The sequence below is a fragment of the Ornithorhynchus anatinus genome, chromosome 17 (assembly GCF_004115215.2).
Source record: "Ornithorhynchus anatinus isolate Pmale09 chromosome 17, mOrnAna1.pri.v4, whole genome shotgun sequence".
Taxonomy (NCBI): Eukaryota; Metazoa; Chordata; class Mammalia; order Monotremata; family Ornithorhynchidae; genus Ornithorhynchus; species Ornithorhynchus anatinus.
The window spans coordinates 12,651,909-12,678,052 of record NC_041744.1 but is presented as its reverse complement, the minus strand read 5'-3'; the positions used below and the strand labels follow the sequence as shown (position 1 = coordinate 12,678,052).

General features: G+C 48.0%; 1 long non-coding RNA gene across 1 annotated transcript in view; it reads left to right on the top strand.

The window, feature by feature from the left end:
- Nucleotides 1–10,087: 10,087 nt before the first annotated feature.
- LOC114817890 overlaps nucleotides 10,088–26,144 on the top strand; it is a 50,174-nt gene continuing 34,117 nt past the window's right edge. Inside the window, exons 1-2 of the long non-coding RNA XR_005660972.1 lie at nucleotides 10,088–10,318; nucleotides 15,464–15,580. This is a non-coding gene — a long non-coding RNA (uncharacterized LOC114817890). The remainder of the gene's footprint in view (nucleotides 10,319–15,463; nucleotides 15,581–26,144) is intronic.

Sequence of the window (26,144 nt, the reverse complement as noted above, 5' to 3'; positions counted from 1 at the left end):
GGTGTTCTGGAAGGGGTGGTTGCAGGCCTTTGTTGAGGCAGCAGCCCGCCTGGGGCTGCAGTTTAAACAACTCTTCCCCGTGGATGGCACTGTAGCAGTAGTAATAGCATTTATTGAGCACCCAGTTGATGCAGAGCACTGTCCTAAGTGCTTGGGAAATGCAAGATAGCAAAGTGACATGTTCTCTGCCCAAAAGAAGCTTACCCACTTACAAACTTAAAAAGCATCACAACTAGAGTGTTAAAATAAATCAACTGAACAGACATATGTACATGAGTGCTAAGGTGGGTTTAAAAAAGTGCATTGAGTGCTAGAATTGGCTGAAGGGATGATATGGCTCAAGGGCTGGAAAAATATTCAGGGAGAGCTTGTTGGGGGAGTTGGGATTTTAGGAGGGATTTGAATTTAGGGAGACCTGTGGCCTGTCTGAGGTCCCCTGGCCTGCTACTAGTCCGGGGAACAGCGTGAGTGAGGGGATGGGGGTGGGAGAGTGTAAGCTCCTGAGGGCAGAATTCATGTCTGCCAATTTGAGCAGTCTCTGAGTGAGAAGCCAGTGTATGAAAGCTTTGGAAAAAACCCTAATCACCAATGCCATGAAGCTGTGTCTGCCACTCTGGGAATGTTACTTCGGATATTTGCAAAAATCAAGGTGCCTTATGCTCGTTCATCAAATCTACTAAGCCAGCTTCTATGAAAAAGGAAACCTCCTCAGTTCTCCCAGGTAATGGGCATCTTTTGGCTGGACCGTCAGTCGGTAATGGAGACCGCTGCAGTTATGGGTTTGGGCTGATAGACGTGGTCGGGGAGTCCGTGTCTATTGACCTGTCTCTATAGGAAGCTGAATAAAAGTCACGTTTTCCTATTCCAGGGTTAACCTATAAATTCAGTATCAAAGAGGTAGTTATTTTTCATAACATAAATATATTTGCTCTGGTCTTCTATTCCCTTCACCTCCCTTTTTTCACCGGCGCCCCCAGCCCCAAAGTACTTATGTAGGTATCTGTAAATTAATGTTATTTATTTATATTAATATTTGTCTCCCCCTCTAGATCATAAGCTCGTTGTGGGCAGGGAATGTGTCTGTTTATTATTATATTGTACTCTCCAAGCACTTAATACAGTGCTTTGCACCCAGTAAGTGCTCAATGATTCAGATGAGTGAATTTTGTACTCTCCCAAGTGCTCAGTACAGAGCTCTGCACACAGTAAGCATTCATTAAATCTGATTAATTGATTGATGGACATGAAGCTAAAGGTTGTCTTGGGAAGAACCAAGAGAGCAAGTGGGGGAATAGAAAGGGAAGAGAGCAGATAGCTCAGGTGAACCTAAGGCGTAGAGAGCCTTGAAGCCAAATGTGAGGTGTTTTTGTTATTTGTTAAAAGCGGCACAAAGTCTCCTTGCTTCTCTTGTGTGTGTTTACAAGAGACCCAGGACACACGTGTCCCAAGAGACAAGAGACACTCGTGTGTACAAAGAGACACGGGAAGCCGGGGAAGGTTTTGAGGAGAGGAGAGATGTGGGCTGAACAGCGTGTGGTATAGGTTGAAATGGGGAGAAGCTGGAGGTCCGGAGACCAACAAGGAGGCTGATGCAGTAGTCTTAAACTCTTCCACCTCGGACCCATCATTCAATCATATTTATTGAGTGCTTACTCTGTGCAGAGCATTGTACTAAGTGCTTGGGAGAGTACAATATAACAATAAACCGACACATTGCCTGCCAATAACGAGTCATTACTCACATCTTTCCCTCTGCCTGGACTGCCTTCATTCCTGTTTGCCAGACTATATCCTTCCTCTCCTTCAATATCTTTCTAAAAAAGCTACTTTCCCCAGGAGGCAACCCTTAATTAATCTCTTCACACCCGCCTGGTTATACCATCCCTTTAACACATATTTATTTATTCATTTTCTTTTTCTTTTTTATTTTAAAAATTAAAAATGAATTTTTATTTATAGCCATTCTCACACTCCTTTTGACACCTGTATATTGGTCAATTTATGTTTGCTTGCCTTCCCCGAAAGATCGTATAAACTCTTTTGAGGGCAGGAGTCACATCTTTTACTTTTTCGGTACATTCCCCAGGTGTCTAGTGCACTGTTTTGGAATCACTGGGTCCTCAGTAAATACTGTTGACTGACAAACTGACTAATTGTATCAAAGAATTCAAATTGGTAGTTAAAAGAGAGGTGAGCACAATTACAAGCAACTGCCATAGGTCAAGAACTATCTGGGACCAGGTGCTGGATTCTTCAGTTGCCACTGATTGAGTGTGGCTCCATGGTAGCGATCAAGCAGGTGTTTCCTGAGAGAGAAAATGCGAGTGCTTCCCTTAGCGGGATCGCAAAAGCAGAACGTGGCTGACAGCCTGGTGCTTTGGGCCCTTGTGCAGAGCCTCCCAGAGGGTATAGTGACTAATGGGAATGCCAGGGTCTTTAATCAGGAGCACTTCAAAGAATTAAGACAGGGCTTAACCCTCTCTCAGCAGCGGCACCAGCTGCAACAGCTTTCGACTCTCTTGAGCGGCTTCTTCCTGGGCTCCTCGAGGAGGTGAGAAGTGTGGGAAGTCCAGAAAGAGGCAGAAGAGTAACAGGTGAAAGAAAACCTGTTTCTTCAATCCTGTTCACCCCACAGATTTTTTATAAGTCACTCTGCATCCTTGGAAGTGAAACTGTGGAGAGATGAGGACAGCTGGTCGTCTCGGTTCTCTTTTCCAGTTGCTGCTGCTCTACTGTCTTAGCTCTGGTGAGATTGCCTCTGGTTTAGATGGAGAATTTGTAAGGGGGTGGGGGGAGAGTACTCAAAGTTAATGCCTGAGGCCACTATTCCCCCCATCCTCCCACCCCCCCATAGTCTTCTCCTCATGATCTGGGATCACCTGGTTTGATCTAGAGGAAGAACCTTTTGGGGAGCCAAAACAAGGTCAAACATACACTAGGCAGCTTCCTGGAATCCAGCCAGGTGCCGTTTTAAGCCACATGTTGGGAGAAGCCACATTCTGAAAGGATTTTGACTTATATTACTTACACAATGCAATCATCTTAGCAGCTAAGCAACCCAGGATCAATAGTCTCATGTTTTTTGTTTTCCTAGTTATTTCTGTCATAAATTTAGAGTGACCTTAGCGCTCTCAGCCTCCTTAGGTTTAGTTTAACTTGTATCCAGTTTTACAGATGTAGCATAACTGCCTGAAGGAGCCCTTATGGAAATGTGGGTTGAAACTTGAACAGTAGAGGTGGCTGAATTGGTCCATTGTCTTGGACTTCCTTGCATTTCTTCTGGCCAGCAAAAACCCAGTACCATGAAGGATAAAGTATATACTCAAAGCTGTGAATACTTAAAAGAGGAAAGAGCATGAGCCTGGGAGTCAGAGGACCTGGGTTCTAATCCCTGCTCTGCCAAATGCCTGCTTTGTGACCTTGGGCAAGACACTTAACTTCTCTGTGCTTCAGTTACCTCATCTGTAAAATGGGAATAAGATTGTGAGTCCAGTGTGGGACAGGAACTGTGTCTAACCCAGTTAGTATGTATCTATTGTTTTGTTTTGCTGTCTCCCCTTTTTAGACTGTGAGCCCGTTGTTGGACAGGGATTATCTCTATCTTTTGCCGAAGTGTACATTCCAAGTGCTTAGTACAGTGCTTTGGACACAATAAGTGCTCAATAAAAACAATTGTATGAATAAATATACCCCAGTGCTTACTATAATAATAATAATAATGTTGGTATTTGTTTAGTGCTTACTATATGCCAGGCACTGTTCTAAGCGCTAGGGTAGATTCAAGGTCATCAGGTTGCCCCACGTGGGACTCACAGTCTTCATTCCCCTTTTACAGATGAGGTCACTGAGGCACAGAGAAGTTAAGTGACTTGCCCAAGGTCACATAGCTGATGTGGCGGAGCCTGGATTAGAACCCACGACCTCTGACTCCCAAACCCGGGCTTTTTCCACTAAGCCACGCTGCTTTTCTATAAGCATACTGCCACATACTAAGCACTTAACATATGCCACAATTCTTACTGTTATTATCATTATTATTTTTAAGAGCAGCATAGTCTAGTGGAAAGAGTATGGACCTGGGTTCTAATCTCAGTTTGTGTGCGTATCTGTAATTTATTTATATGGAAGAGTATGGACCTGGGTTCTCATCTCTGATTGTGTGCATATATGTAATTTATGTATATGGAAGAGTAAGGACCAGGGTTCTAATCTCAGATTGTGTGCATATCTAATTTATTCATATGGAAGAGTAGAGCCCAGGCTTGGGAGTCAGAGGTCATGGGTTCGAATCCTCGCTCTCCCACTTGGCAGCTGTGTGATTGTGGGCAAGTCTCTTCACTTCTCTGGGCCTCAGTTACCCAATCTGTAAAATGGGGATTAACTGTGAGCCTCACGTTGGACAACCTGATCATCCTCTATGTACCCCAGAGCTTAGAACAGTGCTCTGTACATAGTAAGCGCTTAACAAATACCAACTTTATTATCTCTGTGTGCATATCTGTAATTTATTTATATGGAAGAGTATGGACCTGGGTTCTAATCTCTGATTGTGTGCCTATCTGTAATTTATTTATATGGAAGAGTATGGACCTGGGTTCTAATCTCTGATTGTGTGCCTATCTGTAATTTATTTATATGGAAGAGTATGGACCTGGATTCTAATGTGATTGTGTGCATATCTGTAATTTATTTATATTAACGTCTGTTTCCCCCTCTAGACTCGAGCTTATTGTGGGGAGCGCATGTGTATTAATTGTTATATTGTACGCTCCCGGGCGCTCAATACAGTGCTCTGCACACAATAAGCGTTCAATAAATACTCCTGACTGATTAGTTGCTTTTCATCCGCTGCCTCTCTCTGATATTGCACGTTCCCGCTCGGCCCTGCAGTACCGCACGGCGGCCGCGCCGAGAAAGGCGGCGCCAGCGACGCGCTGCTCCGAGCCCGGCCGATGGCTCGCGGGCCCACCTCGAGGGGCGGGGCCTCGCCAGGGAACGGGGCACGGCGATTGGTCGCTGCGACTGAGGGGCGGAGCTTAGAGGGGGGTCGCGAGAGAGCGGGGCGCGGCGATTGGTCATCGCGGCCGAGGGGCGGGGAAATGAGGGAGCGAGGCACGGCGATTGGTCGGGGCGGCCGAGGGGCGGGGAAATGAGGGAGCGGGGCACGGCGATTGGTCGGGGCGGCCGAGGGGCGGGGACTGGGGGTGGGGCCTAGGGAGAGGGGCGTGGTGATTGGTCATCGAGAGCGAGGTTGGCTTTCAAATATGGCGGGCGGGGGGAGGGGCGGTGTTAGAGAAGAAGTGGGAGCCGCGTCCGAGGTGAGGAAGGTGGAAGCCATTTTTGGTGTGTTGCGTTTCCGGGCGGCTTCAATGTCAGCCGCCCTTCCCGTCCCGTCCCGTCCCGGTTCCTCTCCGTCCCGCCGGCCCTGGGCTGCCCCCCCAGGCGTCCTGCCTCCCACCGTCCCCCTTCTCTGTCCCCTCTCGCTGGGATCACTGTGAGCCCCACGTGGGACAACCCGATGACCTTCTGTCTGTCCCAGCGCTTAGGACAGTGCTCGGCACATAGTAAGCGCTTAACAAATAGCAATATTATTATTAGTATTATTACTACTAGTAGCGGGCTGTTCCCTCTTGCTCCCCTGGGTCACTTCTGGATCCCCTGGGTCCCCTCTTGCCCTCCTGGGTCCCCTGTCCTGGGTGTTCTGGGTCCTGGGTCCCCTCTTGTCCCCCCGGGTGTCCTGTCCTTGCCCCTCTACGTCCCCCCCTGGATCCCCCCTCTTGCCCCCCGGGTCTCTTCTTTCCCTTCTTGAGTCCCACCTCTTGCCCCCCCGGGTCCCCTCTTGCCCCCCTGGCCCCCCCCCCCGGGTCCCCTCTTGCCCCCCTGGCCCCCCCCCCCCCGGGTCCCCTCTTGCCCCCCTGGGGTCCCCCCCCGGGTCCCCTCTTGCCCCCCTGGGGTCCCCCCCCGGGTCCCCTCTTGCCCCCCTGGGGTCCCCCCCCGGGTCCCCTCTTGCCCCCCTGGGGTCCCCCCCCGGGTCCCCTCTTGCCCCCCTGGGGTCCCCCCCCGGGTCCCCTCTTGCACCCCCCGGGTCCCCTCTTGCACCCCCCGGGTCCCCTCTTGCCCCCCTGGGGGCCCCCCCCGGGTCCCCTCTTGCCCCCCTGGGCCCCCCCCCGGGTCCCCCTCTGGCCCCCCCCCCCGGGTCCCCCTCTGGTTCCCCCGGGTCCCCTCTTGCCCCCTTGGGCCCCCTTGTGCTGGGTGGCCTGGGTCCCTTGTCCTGCATCCCCTGGGTCCCCTCTCCTGTGTCCCCTCTTGCCCGCTCCCCCGGGGTCCCGTGTCCCCCCCCCCCCCCTCCCCGCCGGACCCGCTCTCCTGCCACGTGCCACTTCACTTGTCGGCTCCCACAGTCCGATTGATGAAACCTGCGATGGAGGAGGAGGAGGGAGGGAGGGTTCTGTGTCTCCACCCTTGGACGGGGCGGGGGGCGGTTTAAGGCTGATCTGACAAGGGATTATGGAAGGGGCTCATTTTTAGCGGGTACGAGAGAGGCAAAGACTCATCTGCTTCCTACATTTCTCCACCTGTGCTGCCGAGGGTTTAGAAAAAGTTGAGGAACAGAGCTAAATCCATTTTACCTGCTAAGGATTGTTTTCCCCTCACTGGATCTCTAGCTCACCATCGTCGCTTCCTATTTCAAAGCTTCGGGCCCCAGCTCGATTGATCGTTCGAAGCATCTTGGACTTCTCTTCCCTTACCCCTTAGCCCCCTGCCCCAGGCTCCCGAGACGTGTTTCTGCCCACAGCCCCAAATTGCAGGAATCCCACGGAGGATGAAATTCTCTTCTTGGACCAATAACAGTGATTTGTATGTAGTCGGAGACCTGATACCCCAAACTGCCCACCTCTGGCACCCTCGGTGCCCTTCCTGACGTTCTCTCCGGCTGACTTGATAGTCTGATGATTTTTTTCCGACGCCATCTACTGTGTAGCCTCGTTTCTTTCCTTCTCTCAATTTCTGATCCAAATCTCTTTGAACTGATCTATGTCCGTAATAATGCTCATTCTGAGGGCTGCAGCCAGTCCTCTTGCTTATATTTACAAAAGGAGTAACCTGATTTATCTGTGTTTTAGGATTCCTTTGTCCCTACCAGGGCATCTACGTATAATTCCCACTAGACTGCAAGCTCCCTGTGGGAAGGGATTATTTCTACCAACTCTATTTTACTATACTCTCCCAAGCTTAGTAAGTGCTCTGCGTACAGCAGTCAACAAGTACATCTGATTTCTTTATATTTTCTTTCTGCCCTCTTCTTCTTCTCATCCTTGGGCCTGACTTGGCCCTTCCACCTCCTCATTTTCCTTTAGACTCTACCCGTTCTTGGGTGGCTGTGGCCACAAGGCAGAGGCAGAGCTGGCACTGCAGTGGAAGGAGGCGGGGAGATCAGGGACTGTGCCCTCCCCTCTCCTCCCCCACCCACGTGGAAACAGTACCTCGCACAAATTACCCAAAGGAGCTCAAGAACAATGGGTTTTCAGGCCCCTATTCATTCAATTGCATTTATTGAGCACTTACTGTGTGCAAAACACTACACTAAGTCGTTGAAAGAGTGCAATGTCGTAACTATCAGCAGACACGTCCCCTGCTCACAATGAGCTTGCAGTCTAGAAGGGGGGCCTGACTCTGCTAAGAGACCCCCTTTCACTCATTCATTCATTCAATTGCATTTATTGAGCACTTATTGTGTACACAGTACTGTACTAAGCACTCCCCCCTGCCTTTTTGGCTTCCCTCCAGTGTCTTCCCAGTTCAGCCTGGCCTCACCTGGGCCTTGGGACAGAAGGAAGACTAATCATAATAATAATAGTCCATGTTAAGCCTTTACTATGTGCTAAGCACTGTACTAAGCATTAGGGGGTAGGTACCAGATTAATCAGGTCGTACACAGTCTCTGTCCCCTGTGGGCTTACAGTCCAAGAACAGACGAGGAAACTGAAGCCCAGAGAAGTTAAATGACTTGCCCAAGGTCTCACAGCGGGCAAGTGGCCAAGCTGGGTTTAGAACCCAGGTCCTCTGACTTCCCACTAGGTCACATTGTTTTAAAAATCTGTGGAGGGGAATCTCCAGACCCAGGGGGCTGACACCTTCCCTCTCCTGACCCCATGCTATGCGACTGGTGATCTTCGTGGCTTTGGGATCTTACTAGTTTGTCTATGACTTCCGGGGTCAAATAAATGTGAGCTGTGAGAGGTCAAGCCTGGCACTGAGGAGCTGACGTTACCTATGACCCTGTCACCTGTGGAGAGGTTGTATGTCAATCAAAAAATAAATATTTTTTATTTTGAAAGAATAAATATGAAGTGCTTACTTTGGGCAGAACATTATCTGTAATTCATTCCCTCATCATCAATGGCATTGAGCACTATGTGCAGAACACTACTAAGCACTTGAGAGAGCACCACACAACAGAGTTGGTAGACACGTTCCCTAGCCACGAGTTTACGGTCCGGAGCGGGAAACGGACGTTAAGTAATTTATAATAGATAATTTATGGATGTGTACCTAAGTGCTGTGGGGTTGAGGATGGGGCGAATATCAAATGCTTAAAGGTGAACGTGCGTAGAAGACACCACAGGGAGAAGGAGTTGGGGAAGGCCTCTTGGAGGAGGTGTGAAGGTGGGAGAGCGGTGGTCTGGAGGAGGGAGTTCCAGGCTAGGGGGAGGCCGTCAGAAAGGATCGGCAAGATGGAGGCACAGGGAGGAAGCTGGTGCTAGAGGAGCCAAGTGTACAGCCTGGGCTGGAGTAGGAGGTCAGTGAGGTAAGGTAGGAGGGGACAAGCCGAAGGCTTTAAAGCCAACGGTAAGGGAGGCAACTGAGTAAGGATTTGGGTACGTAAGTGCCGTGAGGGTGGGCGGAAAGGATCGAGCCTTGGGAGGAGCACCCGAGTACGTAGGAGATGGGACTGAGTGCGTGGGAGAGAGAGGAGGGAGGGAGGGAAAATAGGGTGGAGAGATAAGAGCTTAGTCTGGGAAGTCTTCCAGGAGGAGATATGATTTCAGTAGGGCTTTGAAGATGGGGAGAGTGTTGGTCTGTCGGATTCGTAGCGTGGCAGAGTGGATAGAGCATAAAATAATCAGTCCGTGTCCCACATGGAGCTCAAAGTCTTAATCTCCATTTTACAGATGAGGAAATGGTGGCCCAGAGAAGTTACATAACTTGCCCAAGGTCACGCAGCAGACAAATGGCGGAGCAGGGAGACAAGATGGGAGAACTGTCTACGTGTTTCCTCGGGTGGCCCCTTGACCGGCCCAGATCTGTACCTAGGTTTACTCTGGAAACGGCCCCAAAATTATCCTGGCCGGCAGTGGGTTCTGGGTTTACCCCGTTGATGGTCTGAGCCGTGTTCTGAGCCGTCTAGACTGTTAGCTCGTTGTGGGCAGGGAACGTGTCTGCCAACTCGGGTGTACTGAACTCTCCCAAGCGCTTAATACCGAAAGCACTCAATAAATACCGTTTGAATGATGATGACGTGGGCTTGAGGCAGGCCTTGTGGTAGGGGACCTTCCTAAATGTGGCTGGATAGCAGCCACATTTCACAACCCAAATGCTTGGCGCTTTGTAAAAAATAATAGCAATAATAATAGCAATGGTATTTAAGCGCTTACTATGTTCCAGGCACTGAATTAAGCAGTGGGATGGATACAAGCAACTTGGTTTGGACCCAATCCCTTTCCTGCATGGGGCTCAAAGTCTTAACCCCCATTTTACAGGTGAGGTAACTGAGGCAAAGTGAAATGACTTGCCCAAGATCACACAGCAGACAAGTAGCAGAGCCAGGATTAGAACCCTGGTCCTTCTAACTCCCAGACCCGGGCTCTCTCCACTAGACCACACTGCTCCTCTGCTCTACTGTACTTTCCCAAGAGCTTAATACAGTGTTCTAGGACAACTCTATTGTAGAACCGTGGCTAGAGTGGAAGTTCCTTCAGAAGAATGTAGTTGGGAGTAATGCCAGTTCTGGGGAACACGTGACCTTGGGGTGACATTTGTTCATCACCGGAAGTAGTTGGGGGGTGTGGAGTTTGTTTGGTCCATTACCGAAAACATTTCTGTTTCAAACTGTGCCTTGACCACTGAAGTTATTTGTTTAGCTCTGCTGTCCGTAGCCAAATGGAGTTATTCAAGTAGCACCGATCAACGGTCTATAAATAGCCACTCTCCTGGGCTAGAAACTGTTCCTGCAGGAGGAGGAAAGAGTACCGACTGGCTGCTCTCGTCCTGGCACGCTGTGTCGCGGCCCAGCGTGCGCATTTGGAAATGGTTAGAGGTAACTGGTTGCTGGTGTTCCTGTAACTTTAGTCTTTAAAAAGTTACATGGAGAGTGTAAAGAAGAGGTGGGTGATAGGAAGCCATTTGGGCCGTTATTGTGGGTGTTTTTTTTTTTCTTTTGAGTTCAGAGCCGTATGTGCCCCAGGAGAATGTTTTGTGTCCCCGAACATCTAGGGGAAGCAGCGTGGCCTAGTGGATAGAGCACGGACCTGAGAGTCAAGGACCCAGTTTCAGTGCTCTGCACATAGTAAGCGCTGAACAAATACCAACGTTATTATTAATCTTTGCTCTGCTACTTGTCTGCTGGGTGTCCTTGGGGAAGTCACTTAACTTCTCTGTGCCTCAGTGAACTCATCTGTAAAATGGGGATTAAGATCGTGAGCCCCATGAGGGACTGCGTCTGACCCGGTTTGCTTGTATCTACCCTAGCGCTTAGAACAGTGCTTGACACATAGGAAGTGCTCAACATTCATTCAGTAGTATTTATTGAGCGCTTACTGTGTGCAGAGCCCTGAACTAAGCGCTTGGAATGTACAAATCGGCAACAGAGACAGTCCAGTTGGACACTGGAAAAAACAAGCGGCTGCCGTTTTGCTCTACCAGGAGGTCAAAGGAAGGGGGAAAGCCAGGGGAACTGTGGGACACACAATGAGAAGCAGCGTGGCTCAGTGGAAAGAGTCCGGTCTTGGGAGTCAGAGGTCATGGGTTCGAATCCCGGCTCGGCCACTTGTCAGCTGTGTGACTGCGGGCAAGTCACTTAACTTCTCTGTGCCTGTTACCTCATCTGTAAAATGGGGATTAACTGTGGGACAACCTGATTCCCCTGTATCTACCCCAGCGCTTAGAACAGTGCTCGGCACATAGCGCTTAACGAATACCAACATTATTATTAAATCCAAAGGATGGGGCTCGTTCATTCATTCAATAGTATTTATTGAGCGCTTACTACGCGCAGAGCACTGGACTAAGCGCTTGGAATGGACAAATCGGTAAAAACAAAAAAATACGGAACGCTTCACGAATTTGCGTCATGCAGCAGATAGGTTTGGCTCTGCGTTGCCGTGGTTGCAACTCTAAAGATGCACGCTACTCTGCCGGGGGGCTCCTATGACACCCCTGCTGTTGCAGGGGATGAACCCGGGCAAGGTATTCCGAACAGCTTTCTCCGGACCGGTTGTGTGTCTGCCATCTGGAAGAGGGCATTGGCTTTGCCTGAATTCGGTGCGTCAGCCAGAGTGGCTGAGCATCTATCTGTGGCTCGCGTACTGGAGGGGAAGGGAGCCATCTCCTGACTAGTGTTATCCAACCCTCCCTGCGCTTTAAAAAAAAACACAAAACCCCAACAACATTCTCCATTGGATTCCGAATTAACCCCTCATCACCCGCAGTTGGTTTATAAATGAAATAAACCACCATTTGGAGCGAAAGACAGATGTTCTGCCACTCGTGAATGATGTCAACACTGTAATTACATGAACGAGGAGTATCTCAGATCCAGATGGTCACCATCCTCTCTCCTGGTAGTCCCAGGATTCACAAGTTATTAGCTCTCCAATTCAATTTGATTGGGTAAATGGACTGACTGCCTTTTCTCAGTGTGTCAGTCAGAATAAACGGCTTTGACTTGCTGCTCTCCACTCGCCCGTGCATTTTTCTGGGTGATTCATACTTTCAGCTGCTTTGTCCAGATAAAACCGAGTGGAGTCGGTTTTCCTCCTACCTTCAAGGGCCCTGGGGCTTTCCTTTAAGGATGGAGATCCCTTTCAGGCTGCTGGCGAGAGAGGAACATGCCCTTTCCCTTTCTGCCTCCGCTGTATCTAGGAACTGAAAATTGGCTCCACCAGAGAGAGCACGGCAGCGGGTCGAGAAAAGTTGGGGATTCTGCCTATTTAAGTGCTAACGTGATCTGGTGGTTTAGGAAGTGAACAGAGAGAGGCTCGGCAACTAGCCACTGGACTGGAAAAGGTCAGATTGGGTTCGAGCAGACAGGGCAGGGTCGCTGGGGTGTTGCTTCCTTGTGTGTGCTGCGTGGGCTGCCTAGACGTGATCTGGAAAGATGGCGCTCCATCAGGGAAAGCCTCCTGAAAAGTTGGGTTTTCAGAAGGGTTTGAAGTATGGAGAGCTGCGGTGGTCTAATAAGATTCTCCAACACCAACTAGAAAAGCAGCCAGGACACTGGGGCGGGAGGATCAGAGGATGAGGGGCCTCTGTCCTCTCTGCAGAAGGAACAATAATATGTTGGTATGTGTTAAGTGCTTCCTATGTGCAGAGCACTGTTCTAAGCGCTGGGATAGATACGGGGTAATCAGGCTGTCCCACGTGAGGCTCACAGTTAATCCCCATTTTCCAGATGAGGTAACTGAGGCCCAGAGAAGTGAAGTGACTTGCCCCCAGTCACACAGCTGACAAGTGGCAGAGCCGGGAGTCGAACTCATGACCGCTGACCCCCAAGCCCGGGCTCTTTCCACTGAGCCACGCTGCCCCAGGCCCGCTTTCCAAGGGGTGGGTGGGCCCCGCATCTGTCAAAGGGTTTCCTGTAGCCCGCAGTCTGATTTGAGACTAGGAGCTTGTGGTCAGGGCAGCCCTCAGCCACCTGGGCCGGCAGCTGGGTGAGGGGTGGGGGAAAATGAAAACAGGCTATCAATCTGGAGAATGGCCATTATGGCCACTCAAGGAAGAACCAAGCATAACGTGACTCTGTAATGTTCATTTTGTCCATTTGGCTCCATCTCACCTAACAGTGGATGCTTCTCTATTACAGTGTAAGCTCATTATCATTATTATTATTATTACTTTTAGCAATAGTAATTATGGTATTTGTTAGGCGCTTACTACGCATCAGGCACTGTACTAAGCCCCGGAGGGGACACGAGCAACTAGGGTTGATCACAGTCCCTGTCGCCCGTGGGGCTCAAAGTCTCAAGTCCCCATTTTAGGGATGAGGTAAGCGGCGTGGCTCAGTGGAAAGAGCACGGGCTTTGGAGTCAGAGGTCATGGGTTCGAATCCCGGCTCGGCCACTTGTCAGCTGTGTGACTTCGGGCAAGTCACTTAACTTCTCGGTGCCTCAGTTACCATATCTGTAAAATGGGGATGAAGACTGTGAGGCCCACGTGGGACAACCCGATCCCCCTGTGTCTACCCCAGCGCTTAGAACAGTGCTCGGCACATAGTAAGCGCTTAACAAGTACCAACATTATTATTATCATTCAATTGTATTTATTGAGCGCTTGCTGTCTGCAGAGTACTGTACTAAGTGTTTGAGGCTCGGAGAAGCAAAGTGTCTTGCCCAAGGTCACAAAGCAGACAAGTGGCAAAGCCAGGATTAGAACCCGAGTCCTTCTGACTCCCAGGCGCGTGCTCTATCCAATAGGTCCCATCCTTGTGGGCGGGGAATGCGTTGCTTCTTTATGCTGTACTTCTCAAGCACCTAGTACACATCAAGTAAGCACTCAGGAAACCATGTCACCACCCCTGCTACTTTGCGTGAAACTTCGGGCTGTAAACTCATGATGGGCAGGAATTGTGTCTACCGACTCTGTTGTACTGTACCCTCCCAAGCACTTAGTACAGTGGACTGCACGAAGTAAGTGCTCAGTAAATGTGATTAACCGGCTAAAATTGGGGCCCAAAAACCTTTCCCCTGAAAAAAATTCTTGTCCCAAGGCACGCTCGCCCCAGCAAATTGTGTAACGTAGTCATTCTAGAGAATTACATGACATATTACCAGTCTTTAGATTTCAAAGTCTCTCTTGCAACTGTTGTAACTCTCTCGGTCTTGGAGATGTTTACCAGGTGGGGAAAATCAGAGCACTTTTCTCTTGGAGAAAGCTGTAGTTACGACTCCCTTGACATTTCTTTTGTACTCCTTTAAAGCTGCGGCAAAGCTTCATTCTTATGAAAATGAGACTCTTTTTGCCTGCTTCCTGACCATAATGCCTCTATGATGTCTTCTATATTGGGGTTTGCTTTTTTTAAATAAGATGAAGGAATTACATCCCCACTTCTTCTGTTTGAGTTGGAAAACCTTAACGTAGGTTTTTAATCGGATACACGTATAGATTCTGCCAGATGTCTTGCTAGCCCATGGTGACAGCTAACTTGCAATTTCTAATTGAGGAGCTTTAAGCAATTGTGTCGAAGCCATGTTCTGTGAATGTTGTCATGAAAAAGCCCAGAGCTAGGGGAGGAATCTTCCACTGGAGCTGTAAATTGAATCCAAATTCCGGTTTGTAAAGCAGCCAGCCGCAAACCCGGAGAAGCTTGTGTTCGGACAGATGGAGGACCAGATGATTCTCCTACTGGAGAGGGGAAATCTCTTGCAACTCGCCCTGGTTTGGATGTACATTTGGGGTAAAGCGAAAGGCCTTTCGGCTCCGGACCCACCCTTCTGAAATGACCAGCGGGCAGGCAGACTTAACGGGCCGAGGTGCCCCTCTAAGCAAATTCCCAGGGTGCTTCATGGGGTTCCTTTGCCTCTCTCCAGATCATCCTCGAAAAATGTCTCTGAAACGACATCACAGCCCTGTTCGTTACCACTTCCTCGTTTTAAAAAAAAAAACAACATCCTTCCAAAAGAGGCAACAAGGTTGTCGTGGGGTTCAAAGGCTCGGGAAGCAAAGGACACTTGGTTCCCAGATGAACCTTTTAATGAAACGCTAAATCGAGCTACACTGGGTTGCTTTCAAAGGGAGCCTAGAAAATGTACATGTGGTTTGTGGCAAGAAAAAAAGCATCTCATTAGGGAGCGTTCTCTCCTCTTCTTGGAGCCCCGTTACGACTTGGGCACCTTTATTACTGAACTCTGCTTGTACTGGCAGCCCACGCTATTTCCTGAAGTTTTTGTAGTGTCGGGCAGTTTAAAGAACTGGGCCTTAAATGAACCACTGCCGTTCCATTTGAACTCTGGAGGCATCTGAGTTTTCCTTGGCTTGGTACTGCTCACATCCGGCCCTATTCTTGCTGTGGGTTTTCCACTTGCGATGCTCCCGGGTGGCAGAGACGGATGGGCACGGAGAGGGAGATTCATTCCTCCAAACTGCTTAAATGGCCAAAGGTTAAAAGACCGAGGTTCCGTTCTTAGAGCTGTGTGGGCTCTTGGTTTTTCCATGTGCAAATAAACCCTGTGGCTTCCCTTCTTTACAGGTGCTGGGAGAATTGACTAACATCTGGATAAGGCCCATCTGCACCTCTGCGTTCCAGAGAGATCACCTCCAACCGAGAGTCAAATGGCCACGGAGATCAAGTCACACCAGGAGACAGGTAAACAGCCCTTGCTCCTGGGTTGGGTTCCCGTGGCTAATCGGGCCGGACTACGTGTCCCCCTACTTTCCTCGTCAACCTGCCCCCGTTAGACACTAAGCTCCGGGAGGGCGTGGGTCCACATCTCTTAGGCGACCGCACACTCTTGAAATGGTTAGCGCAGTGCTGTGCACACAGTTAGCGCCCTAGAGCCGCTATTGATTGAGCAGAGCAATTTTGGAGAAGCAGTGGGACCTGGTGGAAAGAATACAGAACAGGAAGTCAGTCGTGGCCTGGGAGCTTGGGTCTGGGAGTCAGAAGGTTCTGGGTTCTAGTCCCAGCTCTGCCTCGTGTCTGCTGTGTGACCTTGGGCAAGGCATAGAACTTCTCTGTGTCTGTTACCTCATCTGTAAAGTCAAGAACCTCCCTTCTACTTAAACTGTGAGTCCCACGTGGGACAGGGACTGTGTCCAACCTGATTAACCTGTATCTACCCCAGTGTATAGAGCAGTGCTTGGCATCTAAGTACTTAACAAACACCATAATAACAGTAATGCCAGGAGTCTTAACCCCAGCTCCTCCACTTGTCGGGTGGGTGACTCGGGCCAAGTCACTTAACTTTTCTGTGCCTCAGTTTCCTCATCTAAAAACGGGTATCCTCCCTCCTACTTGGACTATGAACCCCTCACGGGACAGGAGAAGAAAGTGGCCATGCTTCGCCTTTGAAAACGAGTCCAAAATATTAGCGTGTGGGATGGGAACCCCTGTTCGTTTACGTAAGAAAGGTTGATGGATGGACAGAGGAAACGTTAGCCCCCGTCATCTTTCTGTGTTCTTTGTCTGGCAGCCTGAGCTTCAGGAGAAACTAATTTTAGGCCATCGAATTTTCAATTTTAAGTATTAGTTGAAAATCAGATGTCTTTTATAGATTAATTTCCTGTCGTTTGGGCCTAATGCGATTGGCCTTTTATGAGAAATTGAGGAACCCTGGAAAAACTTAAAAATCTTCCATCTCCAAATGAAGCAAAGCAGACAATTACCGGGTAGGATGGAATCCCATTAGCTGCAAGAGCCAAATGAGTAAACTGCCCTGGTGGCTGGAAGACCTGAGGAGAGCTTGTAAGCCAGTTCGCTCTGCCTGACTCTCGGAGCAGGAATCCTTCCCAGAGCCTCTCAAGATCCCTGCCAGATTCCCTCCAGCTCCCCAAAGCCACATCCCATACCAGGAGTCTCGCCGGGCCCTAGGGTTCCAGCTTCCCGGGCTGCCTGGAATAACATCTTCCCTCATTAGGACTCCTGTTATTGCTTATGTGGGAGTTGAAAAATCCAGGATTATGTGCAGCCTTTGGGGCCGTGGGGGGCACTCTTCGGTGGGGATGGGGCAAAATAGGTGAGGGAAGCTCAAATCTGGGGTCTGGAGGCCGAAGGAAAACTGCTTGGAACAGTGGAGAATAGGAATGGAGTACAGTCTTGTCTGTCTTTTTATTATTTATAAAGCACTTACTATGTGCCAGGCACTGTACTAAGCGCTGGGGTTGTGTCATCCGTAGCCCGGGGATGGGTTCGTTAGGCAATCGGGGGCAGGGGGAGGCGGTCCAGCCTGTGCTTCTGAGTTTCACTCTGTTGGCTCGGCAGTCACGAGATAGTGTTTGACCTTGAGGTGGTGGAGTACCCTGGTTCACCTTGGGACAAGCTAGTCAGGTTGGACACAGTCCCTGTCCCACATGGGGCTCACAGTCTTAATCCCCATTTTACAGATGAGGTAACTGAGGCACAGAGAAGTTAAGTGACTTGCCCAAGGTCACGCGGGAGAGAAGTGGTGAAGCCCGGATTCAAACGCAGGTCCTTTCCAGGTTCTTGCTCTATCCACTAGGCAACCCTGCTTCTACTGGGACACTTTGCTTCTACGGTTGAGTACTTTATGTGTCCGTATGGATGGGCACCTGTGAAATCTAACTAGCTATTTCTTTTTCCTACACTATTAGAAGGTTCCATTTGTTTCAGCTCAAAACTGCATCAGTTTGGTTTTTTTTTTTTTTAACTATAAACACTTTCATCAGGGGAAGAGAAATTATTTTGTTATGCTCCTCGGGGATGATAAACGGTCGCGTGAGTCTTTGTTGTAACTGTGGTATCCTTTATCAGTAAATAGTATTTATTGGGGGGGTGAGGGGGGCCCACTATGTTTAGAGCGCTGTACTAAGTGCTTGAAAGACTACAATACAGACAGTTGACAATGCCCCCGCCCTAAAGGGCTCACGTTCTAGGGGAACTACTGTGATCCGTTGTTAGCAACTGAGCTAAGGTAATGATAGACAGAAAATTATACAAAACGTTATGAGGTTTAAGTGATTTAACTAAGCCACATTTAGCGTATTAACCATTAATAGCATATCAAGGGTAGCGTTCACTTGTTTGGCGTCTTTTAAGAGAAGGCTGCAACTTGAAGAGTCCATTTGTGGGTGGGGATTTCTTTCTCACCAATAAAAAATAGAAGGAGTGGGGATAATGTAAATGATAGTTGTGGTATTTGTTAAGGGCTCACTCTGAGTCAGGTATTCATTCAACAGTTTTTATCGAGCGCTCACTCGGTGCAGAGGACTGTACTAAGCGCTTGGAATGTACAAATCGGTAACAGATAGAGACAGTCCCTGCCCTTTGACGGGTAGATACAATTAGATTAGGCACCAATTCCTGTCTCACATGGGGCTCGCAGTATTAAGAGGGTGTGAGAACAGGTATTTAATCCCCAGTGGGTCTAGTGGAAAGAGTGTGGGCCAGGGAGTCAGAGGACCTGGGTTCGAATCTCTGCGCTGCCCCTGGTCTGCTGTGTCCCCTTGGCCAAGTCACTTCTCTGTGCCTCGGTTACCTCATCTGTAAAATGGAGATTAAGACTGTGAGCCCTGTGTGAGATAGGGATTGTGTCTAACATGATTATCCTGCATCCCAGTGCATAGTACACATAGTAAGCACTTTAAGCATATTTAAGCATATTAAGTAAGCATATTAAGAAGGAGGAGGAGGAGGAGGCAGGTAGTGAGTAGTAGTATTCATATTTAATAATTATGGTATTTGTTAAGTGCTTACTATGTGCCAAGCAGTGTTCTAAGCAATGGGGTAGTTACAAGAGTCCCTGTCCCACCCGGGGCTCACAGTCTTAATGCTGTGTGAAAAGCACTGGAAAAAAATACAGGTGAAGGTTAGACCTTGTCCCTCAAAATCTAAAAGCAGGGTAGGGTGGGTTTTGGTGACAGACATGGTAGGAAAAATGAAATAATGTAATACAAAATAACATAAAAGTCGAGCGGTCAACAAGGCCGCTGTTAAAGGAGACCTGTAGAGACCTAAAATTTGCGGAGGCTGCAGTGCTGCCGCTGCTTCAGTCCCCACAGACCAGGTGCCCCAGACTTGTCGAGGCAGGGCCCGGGATGGCGGGATGGGAAGGTGTCAGGGTTCCTGGTGGTTTCCCTGGAAGCAGCATGGAAGAGTGCATAGAGCACGGGCCTGGGAGTTAGAAGTACCTGGATTCTAGTCCCGGCTCTGCCGCTTGTCTGCCGTGTGACCTCGGGCAAGTCACTTCACTTCTCTGGGCCTCAGTTACCTCATCTGTAAAATGGAGATGTACGTGAGCCCCATGAGGGATGGACTGTGTCCAATCTGATTAACTTTTATCTACCCCAGTGTTTAGAAAAGTGCTTGACACATACTAAGCGCTTAACAGGTATTATTATTATTGTTATTCATACGGCCGGCTGGTGGAGAGAGAGGTGTCCTGGGTCTGCATGTAGTTCTGACATCTGAACCTCCTCAAACGAATTTAGGTTTGGAATGTCAACCTCTAAACCGGCCCCTCTCGTTAGACTTGACGGTGTCCCATTTCCCGTTGTCCCTGATCCATCGGGTCACATGTGGAAAGGTGAACCGTGAACGCGTTGGTGTTGAGAACTGGGCGATCGGATGGATTCAGTTGCTGGCTGCCATCCACGAGGTTCTGGAAATGGAAAATGTGCCTGATGAACTTATTTCGAACTTCTGGAAAGCCAGTTTGAGTTGTAATTAAACCCCGCTGTTCACCCAGCAGTGGTCATTTCAAAATGATCTCCCTTGGCACATTTCAACCCAGCGACAGCCTTATAACTGAGTAGTATGGCCTAGTGGATGGACCATGGGCCTGGGAGTCAGAAGGACCTGGGTTTTAATTCTGGCTCCACTGTGTGTCAGCTGTGTGACCTTAGGCAAGGCAATTTCTCTGTGCCTCCGTTGCCTCGTCTGTAAAATGGGGATTAAGACCGTGCGCCCCATGTGGGACAGTGATTGGGTCCAACCTGATAAGGTTGTATCTACCTAGTGCTTAGTACAGTGCCTGGCACATAGTAGGTACTTAAAAAGTACCTCAAAAAAGACACTGTAGCTGCCCAAGGCCCAGATGTATTTGGGTTTTCTGGAGAAAACCAAAGCTAGCAGCCAGCTGCTGTATGGACCTGCTGATGCAATTATAGTAGAAGCTGGTTAAAGCATCGTTCCCTTCAGTAATGCTCTAGTGTCGTCATTTTACTGGTTATTTATTTTCTTTATTCCCCTGCCTCCCTCACCGGGCATGTCTTGCTGGTACCCGTGCAGGGCTAGGAGGAACAAAATCCTGGGATCTTGACGGGGCTGGGGCCAAGAAGTGGGGTGAAGGGGATGAGATCCTAGGCATTATCATTATTAATTATCACCAGGCATTCGACGACAAGCCTTTGACTGAAAAGGAAGCTGAAATGGAGGTAAAGCTACATTGTACCCTTAGAGGGCTTGCTAAGGCAGGTGGCCCTGAGCAGAGGCCTTCAGCCAACTCAGCGGTCTAAGAAGGCTTAGGAAACCCAGATCCCGATAGGAGGATTGAGCCTGATTTAGCAAATGGTCCCACGGAGGTTTGGACCGAGGGAAATTCAACAGACCTTCCCCGTCTGTAAGCTCGCTGGGGTCAGAGAATGTGTCTTCTAACTGTTATTAATGTAGTGCTCTGCCCAGGGAGGCAGTGTGGTCTAGTGGATAGAGCCCCGGACCTGGGTTCTAGTCCCGGCTCTGCCACTTGTCTGCTGTGTGACCTTGGGCATTTCACTTAACTTCTCTGTGCCTCAGTTATCTCACCAGGAAAATGGGGATTAAGACAGAGCCCCCATGGAGGACAGGGACTGTTTCTAACCTGATTAGGTTGTATCTACTCCAGCACTCAGAATAGTGCCTGACACATAGTAAGGATTGAATAAATTCCATAAAAACAAACCAGTAAGCACTCAAATACCATTGACTGGTCTTCGACACATATTCACTTTACTGAGAAGGCCTCAGCAAAGCCTCCTCTTGGTGACTTGCTTTCTTCATGTGAAAAAAGGATTCAATAATGTATCCCGATCTCACTCCTGGGGAGAGGAGAGGGAAACTGAGAAAATGAGCAAGGGATTGGTGGGAAGGTTCTTTTGAGATCCCTGGAATAAAAGGACTTCAGATCTGTACGGGAGGGGTTATTTTTGACAACATCCGGGTTTCCCCAACAGCAACTGTCAGAAAGCTGTGTTTGCTTTAACTGGGCTTGCCCGAAAGGGAAACAAGCTTGGTGGAGAAAAATAACGTGTTGAAAGGCGGTAGCATGCAAGCATTAGACTTTTAGTTAGGGAAAATGCTGTTTTGGAACTTACCAGATAATTCTCCGGAGGGCCAATAAAGTGGATTATGGCTAGAAAGAAACTAAATAGAACTGAAGTGGTACACTTGCTCACTGGGTTTTTTTTTTGGATACTGAATTACAAAAGCAGAAGTACATAGGGCAGCAAGAACCTCCGAGGGTCGGCCACTGCTCTATTACTCCTAGTACACACCGTGGCATTACATAACAACCGCAAGCATACACATATTCAGGGACTCGAAGACTGAAACCAGGGATTTAGTCACACTTCATCAGGATCATATTTACACGGGCCTAGCCAGGCACAAATGAAAGTTTTACTGTCAACTTCTTTGCATGTTTTGCCATGAATCTGGACAAGGTCTGTTTGGGTCAGCCCTGTGGTACAATGGGTGTTAACTCTGGGATGAGTGTTTAAAAGTGAGGTTAGATGTACTTGCCAACGATAGGACTTTCATCCTTTGCAGCAGTTGACTTTCAGTACAGTAGGGAACAACAGGTGTACGGCTATGCCGTGAGCGAGTCGTTTTCATTTAATTAATCTGGGCCAGTGTTGTATTCAACGTTAGATTAAAGTACATCACACAAAGCCGAACTTCTTAAAGCCATAAACTTCCCAGGCTAATAGAATAAAGCGCGTTTGTTTTCAAGGAGGTTTTCCAGGGGCCAGTGTGATTTACACTGGTCAGACACCTACGGCTATTATTCGTTTCCGTGGAGCAAGGTCCAGGAGAATGATTTTCACATGATTCATCTCAGGCTTGTGGCAATTTCTTACTTTCTGTTTACACCTGTGAACAGGGCAGGGCGTTTTGAATAGCTGAAGGGGCAACCTTGCCGGACAGGGTTATGAATCTTTCAGAAAGAACCGCCAGTCCTAGGGAATGTATTCTAGAGCAGGGCTTTTTCATCAAAAAGACAATATAGCAATCAAACCCTTCCAGGTCACTGCCTCTAGATGAATTATGTTGGGTCTGGATGCTTCTATTTTTACCACTGAGGCATGTGTCCAGTCAGAAAATGGATTTCCCATCTGTTTGTAATTGGCTCCAACAATGATTTGTTTCAAGGAAATATTTTTTGCATAGTAGAGGACCTGATTTTTTCAGCGTAACTATAGGTTTTTGAAAGTCCTATCAGAAAAGCAGCAGAATCTAACCGTTTGCATGAGGCCAGATTATCCAAGGAGTGTGGTTTTTTGTTTTTTTAAAATCCAATGAACACCTTGAGCCAGTAAATGCCATTGAAAGAAATCAATGCGGAATTTGTTTTACGGGACTCCGGTAGGGAGTGCAAAAATATCAAATCCCACCCAGAACTATAAATGTCTTGATTGTTTATATTAAGTTTTTGTTTACTATTCCTTCGGGTGAGAGATCACCAATAGCGATTGCCCCAAATTATGATTTCAGGCATTTCCAGGCATTGATTCCTAGCAAAACCCAACAGCTTTGAACGTGGAAAATCCATGCCATTGGGCTTGTCTGACCCACTGCAGATGAAATACATCTCTCATCACTTTCCAAGATGACTTCCCACTAAACAAACACCTGGCTGGCAGGATGAACTAGAATTGCAAGCCCGGACTGCATTGATACTTATTGGATTAATTTTGAGCCGTACCATTATCTCTCGCTGAAAAGTATTCCATTTAAATAGTTTGCAAAGCCTTTTAACACAACCCATCGCCACATTTTAGCGCAGCGAGAACACTCTGGATAATGCGGCCCAAAGGTAATCAAACGCCGTAATGACTTTTGAAAGAAGGCCTCCCCGTTTGTGACAGCCAGAGGCATTGTGCAGTAGATGCCGGAGTAAGCTACATTGGGAGCAGCACCAGGTGCTGTCAGATTATAACGCACAAGGTGAAGCTACCATCTCCAAGTAAAGAAAAATCACTCACCGTATAAAGGCAAGAGAGCAGAGGAAAAATCGGAGCGTGATAGGGGAGAAATTATTTGAAATGTGAATGACACCTCGCTCGCTCCCAAATCATCTCACTGCCATCCGCGACAAACTCCCTCAACTCAAGCACCTGATAAATCAGGTCTCCCTGCATGCGCTTGAGCCTAAACGCACCCCAGGCGCACAGTCCACTGGAAAGTTGCGGGACAGATTTACTAGCTTGCGGATGTTCCTGATCATTTGAAAAACCGTCGCCTCGCAGCCACTAGGAGTGAGCAGGATTTGGTCTTAGAGGGGGAGAGCCGGGAGTGGGGCCGGCTGATTGTCTTCGTGAACAAAACCGAAAGGGGTTGTGAAGGCGGGGTGGGAGCACAGCGCAGTGTCGGGTGGGGAGTGGCTAGACTCGGCTCGGGTGACACACGGCCAGGGGAGGACATTCCTGTATTCGTTGATTCATTCAGTCGTATTTATTGAGCGCTTACCGGGTGCAGAGCACGGTGCTAAGCACTTGGGAGAGTACCGTGCAGTAATAAACAGGCGCATTCCCTGCCCACAGCAAGTTTACAGTCCAGAGTCACCACCCAGCCAGGTTTGCTGGGAACACCAACCCAAGCGATCGAACGCAGAAAGCATACCGGAGGGAATGAGAGGATCAGGGTGAGATTTATTGCATTCAATTATTTGTGTTAAAAACTTTCCTCTAAGGGCACTGGCACATAATATATCGTACTTACTTTCCATTACCTGGTGCAAATGCAAAGCGAATCTGAAAAACACATTTCATCCCCTTAACATTGAAATAAGTGAGATGTTCATTTGATAGATGGACTGTCATGTAATAACGTTGTACTACAGTAGTTAATGGTAAATTAATATCAACGTACCCAATTTTTTTTCACACCCAAGCAATATTAGAATGTGAAGGGATCCATAGAAAAAATGCCTTTTGTGGATAGCATCAGTCTTGGCCAGTTAGTAAACAGAAAAGTTCCAATCAGTAGTAAATATAAAACATGATTAAAAAGCCTTGACTGTGGCCACCACCATTTGCTATTTAAAACTAGTTTCAATGTAGCATCCAAACTCTCGTCCTGGGGCTCCAAGGATTTTTTCTCAGTGACGTTGATTCTTTTTGACACACTTGCTTGTATGTAACGATTTGACTTATAAAAAGTTTCAGTATATTGTACCGAGTTCTGTGAAACTGTCTTTACAGTAAATTGAAGCCAGTACCTTTCATCAATGTCCAACTATTAAATAAACTTAGCACACAATACAGCCATAGTTTTCCACAGTAAAGGAAACAGGAGTAAAGAGGCATGAGAATAACTGAGTCACTTTTTTTATATTCTTACATAAGGCCAACTCAGCATTGGTTGGATTTCTTTGTTATTAAAAAATCTAGATTTTACCTGCCAATAAGGCTAACTCCAGTTGTTCGATAATAATAATAATAATGATTGCGGTGTTTAAGCGCTTACTATGTACCAGGCACTGTACTAAGTGCTGAACTGGTTACAATCAAATCGGATTGCTCACAGTTCCTGTCCCACATAGGGCTGGCTCCCAGTCTGTATCCCCATTTTACAGATGAAGTAACTGAAGCCCAGAGAAGTAAAGAGACTCACCCATAGTCACATGGCAGACAAGTGGTGGAGTCAGGATTAGAACCCAGGTCCTTCTGACTCCCAGGCTCACACTCCACTTACTGGGCCCCGCCGTTAATGATAGGAAGCACTTAGTACAGTGCTCTGCGCACAGTAAGCACTCAATAAATAAGACTGAGTGAATGAATATGAAACAAATCACTGTCTGAAATGGTGAAAAATTGGGTGAAAAATTTAGAACAAGCCATGGAAATATTCTCATTTGAGTTAAAATGACCCCTATGTTTGCAGTTTGGAACTTCTGATGATTTACTATTGTAATCAAGGCTATGAATGGAGAAAAATCAGGTCGTTTTTGTAGTTGTGAAGCCACATGGGAACCATGCTGGGCTTCGAACTCCACCTGCCTCCTCCCCCTGCTGCCAACCCAAAGGGGGAGGAGAGACCGACAGAGCCCAAAATGGTGCCAGGTAATGGAGTTGGGAGCAGGGGAGCGGCCCGAGACACTCAACCTCAGACCAGAGATCCGTGTACCTCGCAGGCAGCTGCTCTGCGGGGTATTGATTTTGCTGGAAGGGGTCGGATGTGGTGCTGCTTAAAACCAGAGGGATAGACTTTTAAGAGTCCTTCTAGGACTTGGCTTCTGGCCAGAAGTAAAAGGTGTATGCTCGTAAATCATTTTGCAGCGTGAGTAAAAAATACTACTAGCTGGGAAGCATAAAAAATCCGGGCATTTTAAAACTGGTTTTCTTGGAGTCTTCTCTTTGTCTCACTGAATCAATCAATCAGTGGTATTTACTGACCACTTAATCAATCAGTGGTATTTATTGATCACTTACTCTATGCAGAGCATACACCTGAATCACCCTGTTGAATAATAAACTTTTCTCTCTTCCCTTTCTCCTTCTCCCTGTCCCCAAAGAGCTTGCACTCTGATCTTGCTTCCTTCTCAATAACACTTCCTTGTTGAACCTGAGGTTGTCTTGGGAGAAAATCCACATCTTACATATAGCAGTGAAGGCCTAGTTAGGGAATTGAGAATTGGACAGGAGATAGATGGGGAAGGTGGGTCTCATTTCTCTTCCCTTAAGTTTCTCCATTGGTAAAATGGAGAAAATATAACTCTACTGTTTGTTGAGGGGATGTTACTGCTACGAAGGAGGGCATTGGTGAAAGGCCTTGGAGTTATGTACATCAAAATATCATGATCCTTATGCTACCCGTTAATGCTTTTACTGGGACAGTAAAACTTTTCAAAGGTGGTTTTCCTTCCATGCTAAGGAAAGATTGCATGTTTAATGCGCTGTGCGAAAGCCATTAAGTCTCCGTGTTCACATTCTGATTTCCGTTACAATCAAGGATTGTGATCAGAGAAAAATCCCTTACTCCAATGTGTCAACTTATG